The sequence below is a fragment of the Ammodytes marinus genome (genome assembly GCF_949987685.1).
Source record: "Ammodytes marinus genome assembly, chromosome: 10".
NCBI lineage: Eukaryota > Metazoa > Chordata > Actinopteri > Uranoscopiformes > Ammodytidae > Ammodytes > Ammodytes marinus.
Genome location: NC_137214.1, coordinates 24,972,681 through 24,994,778, shown reverse-complemented (window position 1 = coordinate 24,994,778; position 22,098 = coordinate 24,972,681). Strand labels below are relative to the sequence as shown.

The window sequence follows — 22,098 nt, the reverse complement described above, 5'->3', positions numbered from 1 at the left end:
AGAGGTGGGCTGTACTCTGCTCTGCCATGTGAAACACTTCAGTGTCAGAGGACTGACAGGGATGGAAAAGCAGCTTGGGAATGAAAAACATTCAGGGTATGTGTGTGTGTGTGTGTGTGTGTGTGTGTGTGTGTGTGTGTGTGTGTGTGTGTGTTTGTGTGTGTGTGTGTGTGTGTGTGTGTTTGTGTGTGTGTCATCAGGTATCAGTTTAAAGCTTTGTGCCCTATACGGCTTTGACACTATTTGTCTCTGAATCCAGCACTGCTTTTGTGACACACAGACTCAAATATATATGGCTGAGATTTGTATATTCTGTCAGTTTGATGTACTGAATATCGCCTGGCTGCTTACACAGCTTTATTTTTTTATTTTTGTTCTTCAAAGAATGAACTGCAATTTGTGAAGTATCTTTGAATCCATACAGATGGGTGATAAATAAAAAAAGAAAAAAACAACAACAATTCCCCTTTGGTAATTTACAAGGATGGTGGTGAAGAGAGCTGTCAAACTTGTTGCCAGCAAATGCCTCGTGTTTGTTCATTTGAGTAGAGATCTGGGGACTTTAAAGTAGAACCTGATTCATATAATTGATTCATTATTTTGCAGCTGATATGCAGCTGCACTATACCGAATGTATTGACAAGAAGGTTTGATGCCGATATTTGTAGATCCAAGATAATTGGATAGTGATGAAAGACAGAACAACCACGGCTGACATTGATTTTTATCTTATGGATTAAATACTAATAGATAACGAGGTAGCTTTATATGCAGGCAATGTGCTCAGAGTTGAACAGCCAACAATCTTAGTGTTAAGTTTGAGCCTACCCTCTCTTTTGATCAGCACACTAAAGCAATGGCCAACATTAAAGCCAGCAAAGATTGGGTATTTTTTTTTATGTAGATGTTTTGCTGTTTGGTCTGCTTCGTGCAAATACTAGATGTCTTCAAATGGTTTAGAATCCTGCCGCTAAAATAAAAAAATAAAATAAAAAAAGATTTGATCACATTATATACATTTGAGTTTCCCTTCATTGGCTCCCCATCTCATATCAGACATGTGCTTCTCATTACATAGTAGGGATGTAACGATATGAAATTTTGGGGACGATACGATATTGCGATTGATATCACAATATCACGATACGATATTAAGCGCGGAATTCATTTCTACCCCCTTAAATTAAATGGTGTAACGCTGATTTAAATAAAACATAAACGCAAGAATAATTCAAATTTTTTATATCTTAATACGAAGAAGAGATTTCTGAGAGATTTAAACAACTTATCACCAAAACAAAGACACTGCTTCTCTACTGCTATTTTTAAAGAAGCTTTACACCTATATTTTTCAAACTGAAATAGGAATTTTAAATCTAAACTTAATTTAGTCACTTGTCTGTAACTGTAAAAGTATGTATAAAATAAAAATTATTTAAATAGTGTGATAATTTCCCCATTTATTTATGTTTTATTTGCTTATCAACTCTATTTTTACAAGCCATGTTTTACCTTAATAGGCCTACATTATGACAGACACAATGAACTCTGTAAAATATTTATTTATGATTTTTATTTGTTATTAACTTAAATTGCAGTCTCAAAATCAATGTTTTTGCAGTGCACTCCTCTCCCCCTCCCTTCCTCACACTTTCGCAACGTCACCTTCATTTGACCAAAGTAGTGTCACCAAAGTTTGACATAGTAGGGATTCCATAGTATTGCGCAACATGCTGGTAGCTTTTATATACTGTCTATGCTGAGTTCACGTGAAGTTGTGATGAATATATCAAGGATCTTTGGACTTATTTCCTTCATCTGCCTTTCACGGAAGTTCGCCGACTTTACCGGGGATTTAACGCGCGGTCGCGGTGGATTCTATTCTATTCTATTCTTTTTTTTTTTTTTTTTTTTTTTTTTTTTTAATCTCATTTCCTCACGTTCGCCTGGATTCATAATGATATAATTGACCCGCGAGCAACTTTCTCTTCAGTCTGGTAAGCTACTCTGTCGATCTTTTTCTCTATCTAGCTCCCTTTTCTCTTTCTCTCTCTTCTTTGCTGCTACGTGACTCAATGTGGCGAAGCTGCACGTGCTAGTGTAAACAACGGCCCACGTGAGACGTGACTGTTCAGTTTAAAGTTAGAAGTCATGTTTCAGTGATAAGATGTTGTGTCAATGTGTTATTGTTTGGTTTCCAATGTTGGTGTGACCCATACAGTGTTAGATTGAGTGCTACGTTTATGACAACGTTGCTCACCAGACTCTCCACAATGACGGAGCGCATTTACCATGCAAGCTCGCCTGTAATACCGTGACGCGGTATAACAAGAAAAAACTTACGGTTGACATTCGTGGCCTTTTCATATCGCGAACGACCGTTTTGCGGTATATTGTTACATCCCTATTACATAGTATCTAAAATTGTGAACAGGCTTGCTCCTTCATACCTGTCTGATCTGGTTATACCTTACATATGGGCTATGCTCTCGCAATGCAGGGCACTTTTTGTCCCTTGAGTTAAGAAGAAGTCAGCAGGCTGCAGGCCCCCCTCCCATCGTTTTCCTATCCTTTGAAATAACCTCAGACAATCAGACTCAAAAGTTTTTAAATACAATGTTTGAATCACATCTTTTCACCTTTACTTTCAATTAGTGCGTATTCTTTGATACACCAGGGCTCGTACTTTCCAGAGGGTATATCTCAGTCTCAAAGAAACTCTAAACCTGAAAAAAAACTAAAAATTCTCAACTAACTTGAATCCACTGAATTCGTCTATCACCAGTTGCCACCAAGCTATGTAAATGTGTCTCTGTCTCTGTCTTTTCATTGAGGCTCTCTGTACCGGACCGTCAGTTTTCCTGGGACCATATTTCTCCCCTGGCTGTTGGTGCCTAATCCTAGACGCCTCCAGTAGATTGCCTCGTCTCTCTCTCTGTAGTCATCATGTCTCCCTCTCTCTCCCTCTGTGTAGTTGTGTGTCTGTCCTCTTACCATATTTTTTGCAAATGTTTTACAATCTGAATGTTATAATGCAATCATGCATTATAACTTGTTCATTCTGCAATTTGTGTTAGTTTTCCTGTACACCATCTATACCATCTATTTCCTCTCTGTCCGTTCTTCCTGAAGTATCTTCCACTTAATTTTTCTTGTACAAATAGAGAATGTTGTGCAGATTGTAAAGTGTGAGGCGAAATATTTGTGACACTGGGCTATATAAGTAACATTGACTTAACATGACATGACAATGAATTGCTATTCTTGAACAGCTAGAACTACTGCCCACGTTAAAGTGTTGATCACCAAAAAGAAAAGTATGCTGGTCATATTCCAAAACTCAGATTTATGACAGCCCTTTACATTCAAAACATTGAATGCTTCAAATGATGTTGAAATATAAAGTTATCCAAGACTATTTATGCAAAGCAAATTTGATTCCGTTCTTATCAAAATGACTAACCAATGTTAATGTACACCATTGTTGGCAATCCCTCTATATGTATATGGCGGACTCAGCCAGAATGTACTCAGGTTGATTTGTGTCTTCCACAGCTACATTAATTCCAGACCCTGCCAGTTAATACAACAAAGTATTTCACATTTTAACACACAACAATACTCATTCAGATTGAATTGAATTACGAATGATTTGCAAGATATGCTGATAGAAAAAATATGGCAGTACACTCTCCAATAGCTGGCTGTTATAACTGCAATAACATTTCATATTTCATCTCACTGAGTCCATTGATGGTAACCCTTTGTTTCCTTTAAAATGATAATCACTATTGGAATTTTGAAATACTACACTATTTTGATATGCTTTCCCAGAATGGTGCATATTTTTCAGGCATAGTTATCTGCTGAAAGAATCAGGCTATTTGAAGTATCTCTGATAGCATATAAGCTATTATAAATGCCAATTTAGAATTAGACCCTTAAACTCATCTTGAATGTATCAGAGACTCAAGACCATCTTAGTCCAGTCCATACAATAACAAGGTCAACATCTACCCCAGGCTGTGTGCAGTGTTACTTCCTCTCACATCAGGAGGAATGCAAATAACCTCTGTGCACTTCAGAGCTCTACTGTACAAATTGGGTTCCCCACTGGAGGGGGGACACATTAAGGCTGCAGCGTTTCCATTATCTGCATGGGTAGTAAATGCTATGCTCTGTGGCCGCTAGCAAAGCACTTCTCTTGAAGAAATAAACCTTGTACCTCCAAACTAAACTAAACTAAATTAAAGGCATATTGCCTCACTAAAGCCTCTACTTCAAACCATACTAAGCAACTGATAGACACAATGTCACTATACTGGTGATTTTCCATATGTAGAGCCTGATTAGGAGTGGTAGAACTGCAAATGTTAAGCCTGTCTGTACAGCAATGCTGTTTATTGAGCCTTTGAGCAAGGCTAGCAGTTTCAACCAGCTATAGGCTAAATACATGCAGGTGACTGTTTAAATGTCAACAGGCTGGCCAAGCTAGATGGTGATCTGTATAACATTGATCTCTGCTACATGGAAACTATAGTACAGACATATTGATGAAGGAATAGGAGAAGGAGGAGGAGAAGCAGGATATTCTACCTCTCCTCTCCTCCCTCTGAATGTTTGTGTTCCCAATTACAGGTGTTGAGAGCCATCATTAGATGTGAATGCTGTGGCTGGTGGTTGGGGTGCAGAAATTCAATAAAATACCACAGAAGAAGAGGCTGCTGAAGTGCACTCTCTCCTCTCAATTGTATTTGGAATCCCAGGCGTGTGTGTGTGTGTGTGTGTGTGTGTGTGTGTGTGTGTGTGTATCAAAATGCATGTGGGGCTGCTGAGGCAGGAGTTGTTGTGGCAGAGGGATATAAAGCCCACACCAGCTTCACACAAGACACGCTCACATCACAGCTCGCCACAATAACACCTATTCAAGCAATTTAGTGTGCTTTGTCAAGACTGTTGCTGTCCAAACACAAGCCATGTACGCACACACAAACGCATACACAAACACACACACACACGCATGCACACACACACACACACACACACACACACACACACACACACACACACACACACACACACACACACACACACACACACACACACACACACACACACACACACACACACACACACACACACACAGAGGAGAATTAAAACTTGCACTCGAAAAAAAAAAGAATCCAGACACAGACGCCCAGTAGACGTGGGATGTGTTGCCCGGGCGTTAGGCACAAAGAAACTTTGAAAAACTGACACTTTCATGCTAACATGAACTACTAACATAAGGTTAAGGATAAAAAAGAGGGCATTCACTTGCATTCGGAAACATAAAACAAGCAGCCTCCTCCCTGCGTAGACTCTGTCGCTGTTTTGCAGCACCTGTTGACACGACTGATGTTGTTTCTGTTGGGAAGACGGTCTCAAATAAATGAACAGCTCAATGAATTTCTATACCCCTAGAGTCGAGTCGGAACATTGATTATTTTTGTAATTTGGGTGAACTGACCCTTTAAATCTGGTAGCGTCGTGCAAGCTGTCTGATCGAGAGTGGAGGCGTCACTGCATTAATTAGTGCTGTTTCTCCTTGAAAAGATTTCCTAATTATACTTTTCTCCGAGTTGTGCAGGCAGTTAGAGCGTGTGCCTATATGCTCAGTGTTACTCTTAACTTCTCAGCTGTTTTATTTATCCTTCAGCTCTACAACACAACAGATTTGAAACTCCCGTCATTTGACAGCCTGGACTGTGAATAACATGGCCTCCATATGTTTAGCCCTGGGCGTGATAGTTGTTTTTTCTCTCTTTCTATCTCTCTCTCTCTCTCTCTCTCTCCCCCTCAATTTCTGTTGCTTTCTCACTCGTGCTATCACACAAATAAACAGGCAGAGTGGCTCAGCCATTCACAGTAACTTTTTAATTATCTTTTTATGCTGATTTCTTGCCATCAAGCCTTTGGGACTTACTAGCACAAAACAATTACCACTTGCTGCTTGTTTCCCGTCTCTTATCTGAGGGAAGCTGCTGCCTCTAGAGTGATAAAACACAACTCTCCCTTCCTGTCTCTTCCTTCCTTTTCTTCCATAATTTCTAAGTCTGTGTTTCTCCAGTTTTCTCTTCTATTACTCCATCTCTTATCTCTTTATTTCCTTCCTTCCTATTTCTGTTACTTTGTTCAAATTGTCTTTGTTTGCTCATTACTTGCTGGCAGACTGAGATTCATATATCACACTGATATTGTGCTGTTTTTTAAACAAAATAAAATTCATATCAGTCAATTAGGCAGATGTATGTGTACTGCCAATGTGATGTTGATGTGCTGAAAAGTCAAGCCAATTAACAGAGCTCATTTTAAAACAACAAATATAGCCCACAGTGCCTTCTAGCGAAAGAAAAGCAATTACTGTAACTGGTTAAAAATAAAAATAAATTAGTGTAACAGACAGCCATAGGGATCATGCGATCATATTAATTGAACAGACAAAAACACAGCTGAAAAACATTGTTTTCAAGATGTTCTGACAGTGAACATTAACAGAAAAAACAAAATGTGAAAGCTGTTTAACCTTTAAACTTGGACTAAAAATGTAGCAAAGGAAGGGGTGATTGATCCGAATTGTCAACAGGTGGAATATGAACTATCTTAGAAAGCATGAAAAATAGTCTCCAAAAGCGAGACCACATTTTAAAATGTTAAATATAATTGTCTCACATTGTAGGAACATGCCACCTTCTTCTCCCTTGTTTTACATAATTTATTTTACACTGAATAGTAATCTTGTCTTTTTTAAAATTGGGTTCTTGTTATAATTTGCACGGGTTATTAATGGATTTCATTGGATGGAAGTATGGCTGTCTATTTTCCCAAGCATGTCTGGGTTTTAATGCTCACACAAATACAAAAACACTATCTCTATCCCCTCTTTTTGTTTTCTCTTGTTCACTTCTCCCTCATGTGTCCGCCTTTCAGTCCCAATTATTTTAATGTAAATTCTCATCAAAAGAAGTATCAAAACTTACTGAAAGATTATCTCAGAGATACTAATGAGATTGCAACTGTCGGATTGTAGAACTTACATGAATGCTGCACCAAGGCTAACGGCATGTGTTTAGACTTATAGAAACATAGTCATGAAAATATAAAAAAAAAAAACTAGTTCACCAATATCACTAAAAAGCATGCAATGAAATCAATCATATATTTTTCTGCACTAATAATGTACCCACAGCTGGAGAAATAACCTTGTGTAGCATGGCATTTTGTTTAAATTTTTTTAACACTTCAAAAGTTATCTTAGGAATTGCAGTACAGTGCGTGAAATGGTGTGCTCCTGTGCAGGGGCGTAGCACCAAATTCTGGGCCCCTATACAAAAAGTCCTGATGGGCCCCCTGAAAGGCGGTCTTACAATACACATGGCTCTCTGAGCCAGACAACTCCACAATATATATTATCTGATGAATGAGCAAATCATTACTTTTACTGGTGTTTCCCCTATAAAATGTCTTAGTCAAGGTGGTCACTGGCCAGGGCAACAGGAGGCGCGGCACGAAGCGCCGTGGTGAACATTTTGGGGGTATTTTGCTCAAAGATGCCAATGCGCACTATAGAAATAAACAACTGTTTATTTGAATACAAAAATACAACAGACACTGACCTTACAGTTGTGCAATTTTGTTTGCTATGTGCAGGTACATTTTTGCAGACAGTACAAAACACAATTAAAGAAAACGTCTACTGTTTTGGTGCAATATTATGCAGACACACTAAATACAAATAATAGATCATTCACTTGTGCAAATTCAACTTTTTAAAGTTCCTTTATGGATGGGGGGCTGTGATTATTGTGGACAATAGGCCTACTGTGATGCGATAGTCTATACTTCATTAATGGTTATTATTAGCCTACTTGCTTGATTTCTTTCTAAATAGGTTAATGGTCATTTTAGAACATGTCCAATTTAAAACATACAAATAAAGCAGCATTGAAAATTCAGAAAATAAATCTTGTTGGCTTACACTAGCATGTGGTTCTACAAATAGAACTTAATAGTTGAAATAATAAATACAATGTGTTTTCCCCTTAAAATTACTAAATGCATTTTAAAGACAGTAACAGTGTGGCACTTCTTTAAACTTACTGAAACTTGGCTGGGCCATCACTCTCATGCATTCATCAAACTTTTCTCTGCGCTGTCTGAGCTGACAGATATGTTGTGTTGCCACAGTGATGTGGAGTCTTAAACTGTTCTAGCTTTGCCAGCACTTATTTCTGTACAGCTAAATATCCCCATAGAAACATTGATCAATGTCGGCTTGCTCCTGCTTACTCTCCCGCACACATGCCTTAGTCATGCGCAAGCCCCTGATCTCCTTGCAAGGGTCAGGGGCCTATCATGAGCCAGTCAATTATTTATTTTTTTGGAATGGCATTGTTCGAAGATCGGGGCCCCACATTTAGCTTCTAAATTTAAAAAGAAAAATGTATGGGCCCCCCTCTGCCTTGGCCCCCCCCCAAGACTGTATCACTTTCCCCGCAGTCCGTCGGCCCTGCTCCTGTGCCTTTTCCTGTTTTCTCTGTTGCTCCATTTTGTCTGTTAAATTGTCTCTTATTTTGGAAGGGTATTATTAGCATATTATCATTTACCCAGGGCGTGTCATTTCAGCTGTGTCTGACATGCTGTCAGGGGCCAATCATGCTGATGATGGAGTCTGTCAGTCATCCTCTCAGCAAAATTACACACTCCAGTGTGGCTGTGATGTTTTGTGTGTGAAAGTGTGCATGTGTCTGTAGTTGTGTATACGTTTATGTCTAGAGGAAATCAAGCCAGGTTTCTTTCCCCTTATTTTTCAATAAAATCAAGGCAGGAGATGGATTCCCTCCAAGTTGAAAATGAGGGCCATATTATTGGCTAATAGATTGCTCTTTCTTTCCACTTTGTTTCGACTGATCTACAAGTGACCCCCCCCCCCCCCTCTTTGCGGTCGCTTGGAGGGATGCTCAACAGTGTGGAAGTCAGTGGAAAGTCAGACAAAACATTCTTCTGTGTTGTCAGGTGGGATTTACTTTTGCATGAAGAAGAAGCAAGAAACAAAGCTCTGTTCTACTGAACTCTGGCTCATAATATCTATCACCTGTTTGCATCCAAGGCTAACGTATGTAATAGTCCGACACATAAATACCCATAAAACCAGAAGGTGTGCTTTTTCACATTATTGACAGTGGCCTTTAAGCATTACACTGCTACCAGAGAGTTCTGGTGTCATCATTAAGTCAAAACTTAATGTGTTCACTACTTCAGTTTATGACGTTCAAAATCATTGGAATTGTCATCAGCTCCAACTGCGTATTGTGTTGATTGCTACTTCCCACATTTCAACATGCTAACACCTAATAAGATGATGCACATATTAACTGCCTAATAAAACATCAGCATTGCCATTGTGACCATGTTAGCATGCTGATGTTAGCTGGAAGGCAGTAACCTGGCTGTGTGCTGTTCAAATATACTGTATGTTGATGCATGGCTGGGGCCTGTATACTTCATCAAGACTGTTTCAGAAAAAGCCTTTCCTCACATCGTAATTGGTGGCTTTGCGGGAGACACTTTCTTTAACTTTGCAAAAACAATAATCCAACTTTCACACCCACTTCACGTTACGATTGGCCAGCCTGGCAGAGGTAAACACCAATTACTTCTGATTCTATGCATAACAATTTCTGTGACTTTTCGTGTAAACAACCAAGTGGAACATCATGAATACCTTCTAAGATAGACGGTCTGAAAATGTGTGTTGTTATTCCCATACTGAAAAACAGATGTTTTTGTCTCATCCCTTTGAATTTGAATAACATTTGTCTTGTTATGCCTTTAAAATAGTAGTCTGAACAATATATATATATATATATATATATATATATATATATATATATACATTTTTTTTTATCAAAACAAGGTTTAAATAATTCAGGAGACATTCAATTTAAAAAAGAAAAAGACTTAAATGGAGCCATAACAAAGTAGTTTCTTTTACTGTACAGCCCCATAACTGTGTGAAACAACTACATGTCCTGGTGAGCTGGATACAGAGGATATGTTTTATTGACTCCAGTCAAAACATAATAGATAGCTAGCGTGTCAGAGAGTGAGAGAAACATAAATGCAGGGGGGTGGGAGGGAGGAAGACACGGCTGAAATCTAGATCTAAAATTGCTCTCAATCAATTGGCCATCCATCCCTCAGACCGAGAGCACACGTCTCAATCGATTGATCCTGCGGAGTCGTGTCGGTGCTTCTCCGATACGTGCTTATGAGTACAAGACATGACACATTCTTTACATCTGCATGCTTTTAAATCAGCACTCAACCAGGCTTCCATGCAGATGCATATTAATAAGACAGAGTCCCTGTTTCATTTTTCATTCTGCCTAGAAGTCTTCATTTGACAACTCCTGTTGACTCCTTCCACATTAAAGGGATCAACAACATGATACATCAGTAGGGCTGCAGAGGTTAACTTCTATGTGTAGCCAGTACCGACACCTGTGCTGTAATCCATTTATAATAGACACTACTTGCTTGTGATATATACTGGCCCAGATCCATTGTTCCAGATTTTGCAACATACTGTATTTCACCTGTCTTCCAGCCTTATATGTAGCTTTTGTGCCTGGCCTGCCTGTTTGACCTTCTGCCTAATTGTTTGGGCTTTAGATTCTGGCCTCTTCTTGGTTGAACTAGTTTGCCTTTTTCAAATAAAATCCAAATGGGCAACATAGCCTCTTGGGGGGTATTGTGCTTATATTAATACCCTACCATGCTAATCACAAATAGTGCCCTAGCAAGTTAAAGTGAATATTGTGTTTAGCATCACAACCTTTACAAACTGGTACAGTATTTAACACATACACATGTACATGTACAGTATGTTCCACATATTGCAATCAGTCCCCAACCAGATGGTTCTCCTTTCAATTAACCTAAGTTATAGACACGAAGAAGGCCAACTTCCATGTCTTATTAAGTGTTATGGAGAACCCGAAGTCCAGCAACCCAAAACCTGAGCACCCTCTCCCAATGAGAGGGCCAAGTCTTTGGATATCTAAACTAATGCCACATTCAAGGGCTCATTAACTTGTAAAGTAGTCCAAAGGGAAAAACTACCGTACCCCAGTTTCTATGTTTCATATCTTTTGGGTCCATTTTATTAACCTGGAAAACTTTGCTGAGAGTGTGGTCTCTTTTTCAGGGACGTCCTGCTTTATATTCAAATTGCGGCAAACACAGCAGTAGACAAGAATACACATGCCTCTCCATGACCTGGGGCCTGTTTCAGGTAGCTGGTTTTACATACTCTGGGTTTAATCATACGCTCTGAGTTGGTTAACTCAGAGCGCAGGGTTGATAAGCAACTCTGGGTTTTCGGTTTCAGAACAGTGGATCAGCGTTGGGTTTATCAACTCTGAGCGTGTTCTCTCTGGGTGGAGCGTGTGCATAAAAGCCATCGTCAATGGATCGCTGATAACATGATTCACCATGGAAACAGAAGAAACAAATGATTGATCCTCCCACTTCTCCACTTCTCAAAAAAGAAAAAAAGAAATCTCCGCTCCTCCCACTAGAGTTAGAAATATTAACGAATGAGCTTATGGTAGCCTATGGAGAAGAATTAATGGGATATTGTCTCATAACTCTGATCTAATCTCCTCGGCAATTCAGAAAAAAAACATTTTTTGTCAAGATAATCATTTCGCTTCCGTATGAGAAGCCATAGTCTATTTAAAAAAGTTACGCATATCAGCTGTAAAGTAATAAAGCTGGCGCGGCACAGCATTGCTTACAGTGCCCAAAGCCTACTGTGCAGTAAACAGAACAGACAGTCGCTTCTTTTAAATGGGGAGTGAAATACATTAACGTCAAGACACATTAGGTGACAGTTTCCATTGAAGAGCCTGATTGATTTATTACCAGATCCATTTTCCTCAAGTGATCACAGTTTAAATTATTACATCATTTTTATATTCATATTAGGCTATTTAACGAGGCTTGTCTGTGACTTTAGGATCGCACAAGTGAACTACAACGATCGCGTGCAGCCGCAGCGTTACATGAATCCACCTGACATAAATCTGTTCAGTGGCACAGACGTTAAAAAACATACAATAGGCTACAAATAGGTTTACTAATCTGAATGTAGAGCATGTCACGATGTGTAAGGTGGCCGCCTATATGAACGGACCGAGGGCTGAGAACAAGGCTACTGATCAGATAAATGATTGGTCAAACGTAAAATCATCAGGAAATGATAAAAACATCCCGATGGAGATTTCTATAGAGTGATTTTGCTTCAAACTGTACAGGGACGCGTGTGACAGTGACACTCTTTCTTCAGTCGGAGCTGCAGCGTAAAGTGAAAACAAACTCGGGTAGGTCTAACCACCTATCCAGCAGGTTAGACCCACGGCGTATGTTGCCGCAGTAACTGACTCTCGGTTGCACTGAACCTGCTACCTGAAACGGAAAACCCAGAGTTTCCACCAACTCAGAGCGAACAAACTCCGGGTTGCCTCAAAACCAGCTACCTGAAACAGGCCCCTGTTCCTAATTACTCACTGACAAACACATATGCCCACAAGTCATTGTTATCAGAGTAGACCTAGTTTGCAAAATGACTTGGCCTACCTGAAACAACAAAATATGTTTCTGGTTCATGTTTATAGCTGGGAATATGCTAGTGCTAGCAAATGAGAGGAAAGTTCCAAGCCAGATAGATATAAATACAAATTGAATGGCACCAGATTTGATGCATGAATTTGGTTTTGTGATCATTTACACAAAAGATGCTCAGAAAATAAAACAAGTTGAAAACATGTTTTTTTGAGGGTGTATTCTCTGATCAAGTTACATTGGAAGTCACACCAAAATCCGAGTACAGATCTTTGGAAAGCTTGATTTTACCCTTGAGACAAGAAGCTATCAAAGGGATAACTCTAGAATTTGAATCACTCGTAGAGCAACATGTCCAGATTGTTACTCTATATCCCCAGTAAAACGATCTCCTCGGGAAAATGAGCCACAACTTGGTGATTTATCCAGGATCTAAATTGGTGACAGGTATCTTATACAAGCAAGTACTTTTCTCTTGTAGATCTAGCCAATCTGTTCAGTACTCACTGTTCTGTGTTCAGTAAGACAGTGGCACTGCACATTATTTAACAGCACAAGTCCTCAAAGACAGTGCCTCTCAAAATGGCAGTGGGTGTAACATGAAGCAACCTTCCTTGGCCTCGTAACTTCCCATGAGGGGGAAACGATGTCAGATGATAAAATCCAAGCCATCTTGAAAATTCATAACCCAATAAGAAAGGAACAAATTAGGCTTTTGGTGAGAAATCTTGGTGAGAAAGATGGATTCATGTCATCATTGTTATTGCGGAAACATTGGGGGGAAAACTCTGACCAGTAGCCCATTTCTCATCAGAATTGGATTCGGTTGCAGGCAGGACTCATCGATCTAACTGGAGCACAGAACAAGTCACCTGACTCCGGCAAGAATGATGCATTACCATAATGCATCACTCTCACTTACTAATGTCATCATTACCCAATGCACTGTACTAAATCCAGCAACTCTTACCAACAGCAGAAGAAGATGGAGAACTGCATTACTGCTTGGCCGCCATAGCAAATGTTTGCTCCCCCAGGCCAGATCTTATTGACACACCCTCTCAACGCAGATTTGATCATATGTGTTGATGCTTCTAGCAGAGAAGACACACTTGGTTGGTTATGCTAATGCTACGCCGTGTAACATCTTCTATCTCCTTCACATAACTGGTTGAAGAGTGGCAGAATGCACCCACACAAGAGCAAAAACTGCTGTAAAACCCATTGAACTTTTATAAACATGAAATTCAAGAAGCCCTATACGTTCCTAAACTTTGCGAACAATTTGTGATCTGTGAAGTGGTCAGTGGTAAATGGACTCAACGCTCTTTATAGCAGATTTTCTCAGCCATAAAGCAGCGCTTTACATTGTTTTGCCACATTCACCCATTCACACAATCTAATCTAATCTATTTAGTCATTGATTTGACAAGTGTGTGTTTTTTTGTAATTAAACACATCTTGCCTAAAGCAGCAACGAGTGTCATTATTAGAGAAGGAAAAGACTATAGAACAAAGGCAACATTTGTGCACCTTGGCATGCTAATTGCTGGAGTGAGCAAAAAGCAGAGCATGTGCAGCTCTCTCCACTTTCATACCTGATTTATTAAGGGGCATTTATGTAAATGAAGTCCAAGGAGGCACAGTGGCACACTGCAGCATATCATTTAAAACACCAAGTGGACTGTGATTCCCCACACTAGAGCCGAGGGGCTAGAGAGGGATATAAAGAATGACACAGGGTTTGTGACACTAGCCAATCAGCGGTCTGCACTTTCTTCAGAAAGGCCAATCAATATTATCTCTCACCATTATACTATCTCCTCACACTTGACATTTAGTCGGTCCCTTGCTCTATTAATATACATATACACAATTATGTATACTTTATGTCTCTCTCGTCAACAATATCTGACATGTTTCTGGCACATTTGTGTCGTATAGATTGTACAGCTTGTTTAATGTCCCATAAGCCATAGCCTACCTATCAACATTTCTATTGAATGGCTATGTGTGATTAACAATTACCGCACAACTCTACAGTTCGCTTCAGCTCTGCGTAACTTATTAGCATTTTAGCTCATTGTCTTGGCAGTCCTACACAGTTTGATCGGAAACTACCAACCAACAGACCATCAAAATTCATTCCAAGTCTCTAGTCTCACAATCAAAGTTGAAAGACACAAGTCAAGTCATTGCTCAGGTCAAGCAAGTCACAAGTCAAGTCATACAAAAATCATATGATCTAACCCAGTTTCTACATTTAAAAGACCTGCATTCCACAGTTCTCTTCTTCATACCGTCATCGACAACATCATCCTTGAACTACAATTGAATTATTCTTGGTCTGACCGAGGGGTCTTCAACTAAAATTGAAATGGGTCCAGTTGACAACATTTTCTTACAGCAAAGGTCCGAATCTCATAATGTCTGCATCCAATAGCGACCCCTTATCTATCACATATGATCAACACCGCACATTTCCTTTTCTTTCAACCACATTTAGGCTACTTTCAATTTTCAAGTAGCTTACTTTTAACATGGAAAACAAGAAAGGCAAATAGTAACAGATAGCCTACTTACACAAAACAGACACTTAATGCCCATAATGCATTTAGAATAAAACAAGGCAAGGATCTGCGCTATCGCAAAAATATCATATCACCTTTTATTTTATGGCAGGATCACATTTTGATTTATCCCGATTAATTAATTTTTCATACTGGGGGGCGAACTGTCATAACGGGCAGTTTGCTGTGCTGTCGGTGCGGGGGCGGCGGCTGTGAGCTGTCGGAAGGAGCCGGTGAACGTGGAAGGTTGAACTGCATCATATAGGCCTAGGCCTACTTCATAACGGCTGTTTTGTCTCATGCTTTTATAAATAGGGTTGGGTATCGGTTTTTTCCGATACCGGTTACTACTCGGTACTTTTGAAACGGTTCCGGTGCTTAAACGGTACTTTAACCGGTACTTTAAAGCCTCAAATTGCCCACACTTTGTCATAAAAATAATGCCCTTTTATAAATAGTGCCACATTTAACACAATTAACTTTAACAATATAATTACGAGTAACTTACAAATAAACTATTTAAAAATTCACACAATTTACATACTATCTAAAACAACAATACTGTTTCAAACAATATAATAATGGAGATTAATGTGGAGACTACCAGGTAATCTAATCTTAAAATAAAACTTTAGCTAAAAGTAATAATTTTGATAAGAAAGATCTACAGTAAGGGAATAAGTACACCCAATGAGAACCGCAGACTGAAAACAGTCAAGGAAGAGCGTTAGCCTTTTGGAATATTAACAGTCTTCTGTAAAGATAAGACCACAACTATTAACTTTGTCAAATTAACCATTTTTGTGCAGAAAAATCATCATGTTTGCCCTCTCAGGAAGGATACGAGATCTTTAATGTACATGCTGTTCTAATGTGCAGCGCGCTGTTTATTATTAATATAACCGCCGTCATCAGACACATGTAGCCATACCGGATGGTTTTATACATCGATTGCTCCATACAGTTATCCAAGTCAGAGCTTTTTGTATGGGCAGAGATCGTTATTTTAAGTGTGTCTTTATGAAGTTCCTTGTTAAACGTTTCCATATCACCGGGCCGCCGTGTCCCACTGTGTGTTTTTTGGGTTTGTCTCCACCGCCGTGCGTAAAGGCAGCACTAACAGCTGACGGCCGCTGCCTCATCGTCAGCCTACACGTGCCTAATACATGCGTGACAATACTGCTAGATCGCGTGTCATTTGCAAAAAGAAATGCATTGCATTGGCGTTCAAAAATAGTCTGACATAAAGAGCGATCAGTCTGTGAAACTGCGAACGTGAGCGACTGTTGAGCACTCGTGTGCGCGCTCCTCGAGACGGTCGGGCTCGTTCTCGTCACTCACAGCTGCTCTCGGTGTACACAGAACAGCGAGCGGACATGCTTCATCAATCATGACATAAAGAGCGATCAGTCTGTCAAAATACAAACGTGACTACAGCAGGGGGCGGCACCGAAATGAGGCACCAAAACTATCGTTCTTATTCGGTCTGGTTACTACCGTTTACGTCGGCACCGGTGCCATACTGGTACCGGGTTTCGGTACCCAACCCTATTTATAAAGCCTACACTCTAAAAAGAAAAAAGTTGAACCAACTTAATTGAATTAGGGCAACCGGTAACACAGGATTGAATTAAGTTTATTGAAATAAAGAATGTAAGTTACACTTACACAATTGTTTTAAGTGAGATCAACTTAATAGTTTGTTTGTTTTCAAATCAAAAGTTTGCATTAATCCAACTTAAAATTAAGGGACGACAACTTAAAATTTCAGTGTTTTCTGACTCAATTTCTTGTTTAATCCTAAAGTAAAATATTGCTTCCGTAGAACCTAAAAGAAGAAGAAGTTGGACCAACTTAATTGAATTAAGGCAACCGGTAACACATAATTTATTTAAGTTTATTCAACTTAAAATTGCTTCTAAAATAAAATCACATTTTCAAATCAGTTTGTTTTAATATACTTTATTGAATGAAAGTAGAAAACAACGTGCCAATACCTTCGAACACATTTCAGTGTATAACAGTCGGGCAAGCAACATATTTCCCATATCTTTCCAATATAGAATCCATTATAACCAGCTATAGCCAGTATAGTCACAGTGTAATTTAACATGGGAAAGGAAAAATTATTTTACAGTTTTAAACCAGACAACCAGTGTAATGCAGGTAAGCCTTTTCCATGTTTCTGGCAGCCGTCAGTTTAAGGTGGAGTCAGGGATTCTGGAGACCGCTTGTTGTCAAATCACTTTTGGTATTTTTTTTTACATAGTTTTAAATTGTGTGGTGAAAAAAACAGCCTAGGCTCAGCAAACTGGTATGTAAACAAAGGGTATGTTAACAAAAGGGGCCCACCGGAGAGCCACATGCCCGTTTACAGAGCATAAGCAGTGTAATGGAAGACACTGAATTGGTTTTCAGCGCAAAAATACTGACAGATCGTGAGGATATATTTACAGATTTTTGAGAAAGTGATTAGGACTACAAGCAGTCTCAGGAATCGGTGACTTCACCTTTAAAAAAATAAAAATAAAAATAAAAAAGATCTTGTAAGTCATTATAAATATACTATCACCATTTCACCTTTAATTTTGAAATATGTTTGAAAAAGTAAATCCAAATATGTTTATACTAAGCTGAAATATTGATAGTTTCTCAATGTAATGACTCAGGTTTTTTTCTTTTTTTACAGTTTTAAATCAGACAAACACGGTGTGTAATGCAAGTTGTCCTTTTTTCCTTGTTTCTGGCAGCCGCCAGTTAAAGTTATAAAAATCCTCCAAGTCAATATGATACCATCTCAACATTTCACCTAATATTTAAAAATAAGTTTGAAAAAATTATTCCAAAAATGGTTTTACTTATAAGTGATAATAAATATTGAGATTTCTGTAAATATAAAAAGGAACTTATTTTACAGTTTTAAATCTGACAAACTCTGTGCATAGTAATGCATAAAACCATCAAAAACACCAAAGTTATGTATTCTTGTGCGTGCTAAACATAGATTCTGCTCTACAGCCAGTGTGTTTTGTTCTTTTTGGACCATATCGAAACAAAAATGGAACCTTTCACCTGCTCTTCCAAAAACGTGTGACAAAATGTGTGTATATCACCTTGTGGTTTGAAGAATATTTGTCTCTCATGTGTAGTCACTGTTTTCAAGTCTGCCATACAGATTTTAGACTTTGGGGGACATCTTATGTTGCTTGAGATGCATGATGATTTTCTGGAGCACCTCAAAAGTGAAAGAAAGGGGTGCTGGAAAAGCTAGGTTCAGGTCAGTCCATGCAAAACCTCCACACCCTCGATGAAGAGGCCCATGTTTTCAGGTGGCTCCTGCGGTCCTTCCCCATGCTTTCGAAAGACAAACTCTGCAATGGCGAGCTGCTCCAGAGTCCTACAGTACATGACACAAAACATCACTGTCATCAATTTGCACCTGTATGCAGTAACTAACTATGAACCTTGTATGGTACAATAATATCACTGGCATTAGTCTTGAGTCCATTTTTGTGAAAATGCACTAATTATTCTAATGAGTAATTCAAGTATACTTTGTGTCTTGATTTTATCTGTATTTTTTTCAGGGCCCTTGACTTACTTTTTCACTATACTAGTACCTCTATCGTATGAATGTACAACAGTACATCAAATAATTTCTAATCATGTTTTGCATATTAGTTGCAATCTAGAGTAGGGGTGTGCACGTGTACATGTGTAACCGGTTAGTAAATCAAAACCATTTAGGTAAAATCAATAAACGAAAACCTTTCTCTCTCTCCCCCCGCTAATACAGTTTTTAAATATGTTCTGGAGACACGCATTTATTAATTTTACAAACTATTTGGGGATGATAAAAGCTAGTCTGCCGAATCTGTCTGTCCCTCTGTGTGTGTGTGTGTGTGTGTGTGTGTATCGGCACTGCAGACAAACATGCGCGCGCACACTAATACACACACACACGCGCAGAGTCACCGTTGGGCATGAGTCACAGCCATGGACGAGTGATGAAAGATTAAAGTTACCCGGTTGACGTGAACTACGCTCGTAAGTAGACCAAACTTTATAACACCTGTTCAACCTGCATAAAAGTGTAACTGTTGAAGCTTACCGGATATTCCTTGATCAAGTCATCTGCATCCTCTCCGAGGCAGATGATGAAGGCTTTCGGTACACACTCCCTCCGAAGAAGAATGTCGTCAGTCTAGGACAACATGATATTGATTAATTTTCAATTCAATCAGTTTCATAATCGAAGACACTCTTAAAACTTAAATCCTACAATTTATTTAAAAATAAATGGACATTTGTAATGCCAGAGTTTCATTAGAAAATAAATGTAAGCTCAATGGTGTGATGGTGAAACATGAGCTGCATATATTAAAGACACTATAATGGTCTGCCCTTGTTATGTATCTGTAAAAGATAGGGAAACTCTGACACCCTCTAAGCTACCAAGGAAACTTGTTTTGTTTGATGCTCCAGATGTACCTGGTCCAAAGTGTCCGTCATTTGGCCTGTTGATCCACCTTTGATCGGCTGACTGGAGTGACTGTAACTGGGCCATGGACCCAGGAACAGCCATGAACCACAGGAACTCAGAATGGATCTAAAACAAATAGTGAATTAATAAAAGAAAATGCAAATTACTTCACTCTGTATACAATCTCAGTATTAAATGTGTTATTATGCTCTACAGCACTTTGCCACTGTTTTGAAAGTGGCTATAAGCTTTTTATGGCCATTTGTCACAACAAAGCTGTGTCACCTGACTACATTTTTCTTATCATCACCTCCCTAGTCTGGCTGAACCGTTTCCGCCAGCGTCTAAGCGCTGGCGTCGGCTAACAACGCTACGCCTCCATTGGCTGCTTCCCGGGGCTAGCCCCGCCGTAGATGATTGTGATTGGTTTAAAGAAATAAAAACAGGCCAGCCCAGTTTCCCCCCCGAATAGACGGCTCTAAACGGCATGCTTCCAGACCATACTACTTGCTGTAGTTTGGTCTGGCTTTGCGAGACTATCACCTCCCCAACATGAGTTTTCATTTTCACACTGTTTAATCCTTCTGACGAGAATCCTTCGCACACTTTTATAATGAGGGCTACAAATGGCTTTAAAAAGGACTGTGGCTGAACTGGAAAAACAATTTGCCTGACATAAAAAAAGACATGCCATTGGCAGGGTGCAGTAACTTGTACTCTAACCCTGCGTGGTAAACTGAATGTGGCTACACACAGCCACATTGAAGCCTTATAAATAGCACTGTATTTAGCACTCAATACTGCAGTTTAACTTACCTTTGGGTAGTTCAATTATTTGTGTCCCGGCCTGAAGTAACCACCACCAATCAGGGAAAGAATCATGAAAAGAAAATTAAAAATGCATTAATATTAACTAAGGGAGTGGCGTTTCATTTCAATGTTAAGCCAAATGTGGTATAGAAGAAGAAAACAGTCTGCTGCGATATAGCAAACTAATATGAGCTGGACTGGTGAATGCTTTAACCACCGAGAAACGTGTAACTGGGGTTTCACCGCTGCTGCCTCCATGTCAAACAAGCCACAGAGGCAGTTATCACTGCGTTTCACAGCTAGGTTGAGTGTTTGGTTGTCACGAGAACTACATGACACACACGCAGGAACGAATGGCCCAAACAGACACGCGGGCGCAGTTCAGTTTATTCTACCTGTCCGCTAGCAAACTAATAATGATAGAAGGAATAGTAGTGGTGTTGTTTATTTAGCAGCCGGACTCACCTCCGTGCTTTCATCAGAACGACATGCGACTCTCATTGGTGCTGCCTGAGTATTCATACTAAAAACGTTGATAGCGGATGCGGTGACGGCAGTAACACACACACACACACACACACACACACACACACACACACACACACACGCACGCACGCGCACACGCGCACACACACACACACACACACACACACACACACACACACACACGGTGTACTGAACAACAGGCGCACGCAGCTCGGTGGTAAAGAAATGTAAATGTATCTGGCCTTACCAGTAGCCTACACAGCATGCTAACCCGGAGAGCAGAGCACTCAGCACCGCGCGCAAATTACTAACCGTTCACTCTACATGTGTCCGCTGGCAAAATGCAATTAATTACTGACCAGTTAACAGCCAAACTATCACCTTTAAATGCCACGGGAAGTTGTACACACAAGTGGTTTGAACAAATGGCCAACAATTTCTCACAGAATCAGATAAATTAATCGAAAATTATAAGCTAACCTGAAGGACACAGCATGACTTTGCTGGTCCGGCTCAGTTTAGCTTAGTTAACCTTAAGACGAAACACTGTAACCATTACAGGCAGAACATTTATTATCCGACAATTAACATTTCATTTGTAAAACATTACTTTGTCTGCATTAAACTTACCGTTTTGTTGGGGCGCCGTGACCGTGTGCGAGACGAGTGCGAGGAGAAAACATGGCGGCTTCACAGGAAAATTTTAGCTGAAAAAGACGTTGACGTAAACGTCCACGTCATGACGTTAGACAGGAAAACCTAATTGAAGCGCTTTCATTTGCATAAGAAAAGCAAGTCAATGTCAGGTCTATGTAGTACAGTACAATTTCAATTTGATGTAATCCACAAAAGTACGTTGCCATCGCTAAAGCAGAAAACTGAGTCAGACTTATTCAAAACAGTGCGTTACTTCAACTTTTCAAAAATACACTTTTTAGAGTGTACAGTCCGTGGATGTAGGGCGCTCGATAAGGAAGTGTATGTTATCAAGGCAGCAGCGCTGCAGGAAACGCTCGTTACTTTCGTTTTCTTTTACAAGACTTCCCGGGGCCGTTACAACGTGAAAAGGGAAGGGAAGAAGGA

General features: G+C 39.6%; 1 long non-coding RNA gene across 1 annotated transcript; it reads right to left on the bottom strand.

Annotated features, from left to right (window-relative positions):
* Positions 1 to 18,179: 18,179 nt before the first annotated feature.
* On the bottom strand, positions 18,180 to 21,746 carry LOC307256258. Its single transcript, XR_013845056.1, has 5 exons — positions 21,646 to 21,746; positions 20,536 to 20,566; positions 19,728 to 19,845; positions 19,348 to 19,440; positions 18,180 to 18,633 (listed from the first exon to the last, which is right to left on the bottom strand). It is a non-coding gene; the product is annotated as an uncharacterized lncRNA (long non-coding RNA).
* Between the last annotated feature and the right edge of the window lie 352 nt (positions 21,747 to 22,098).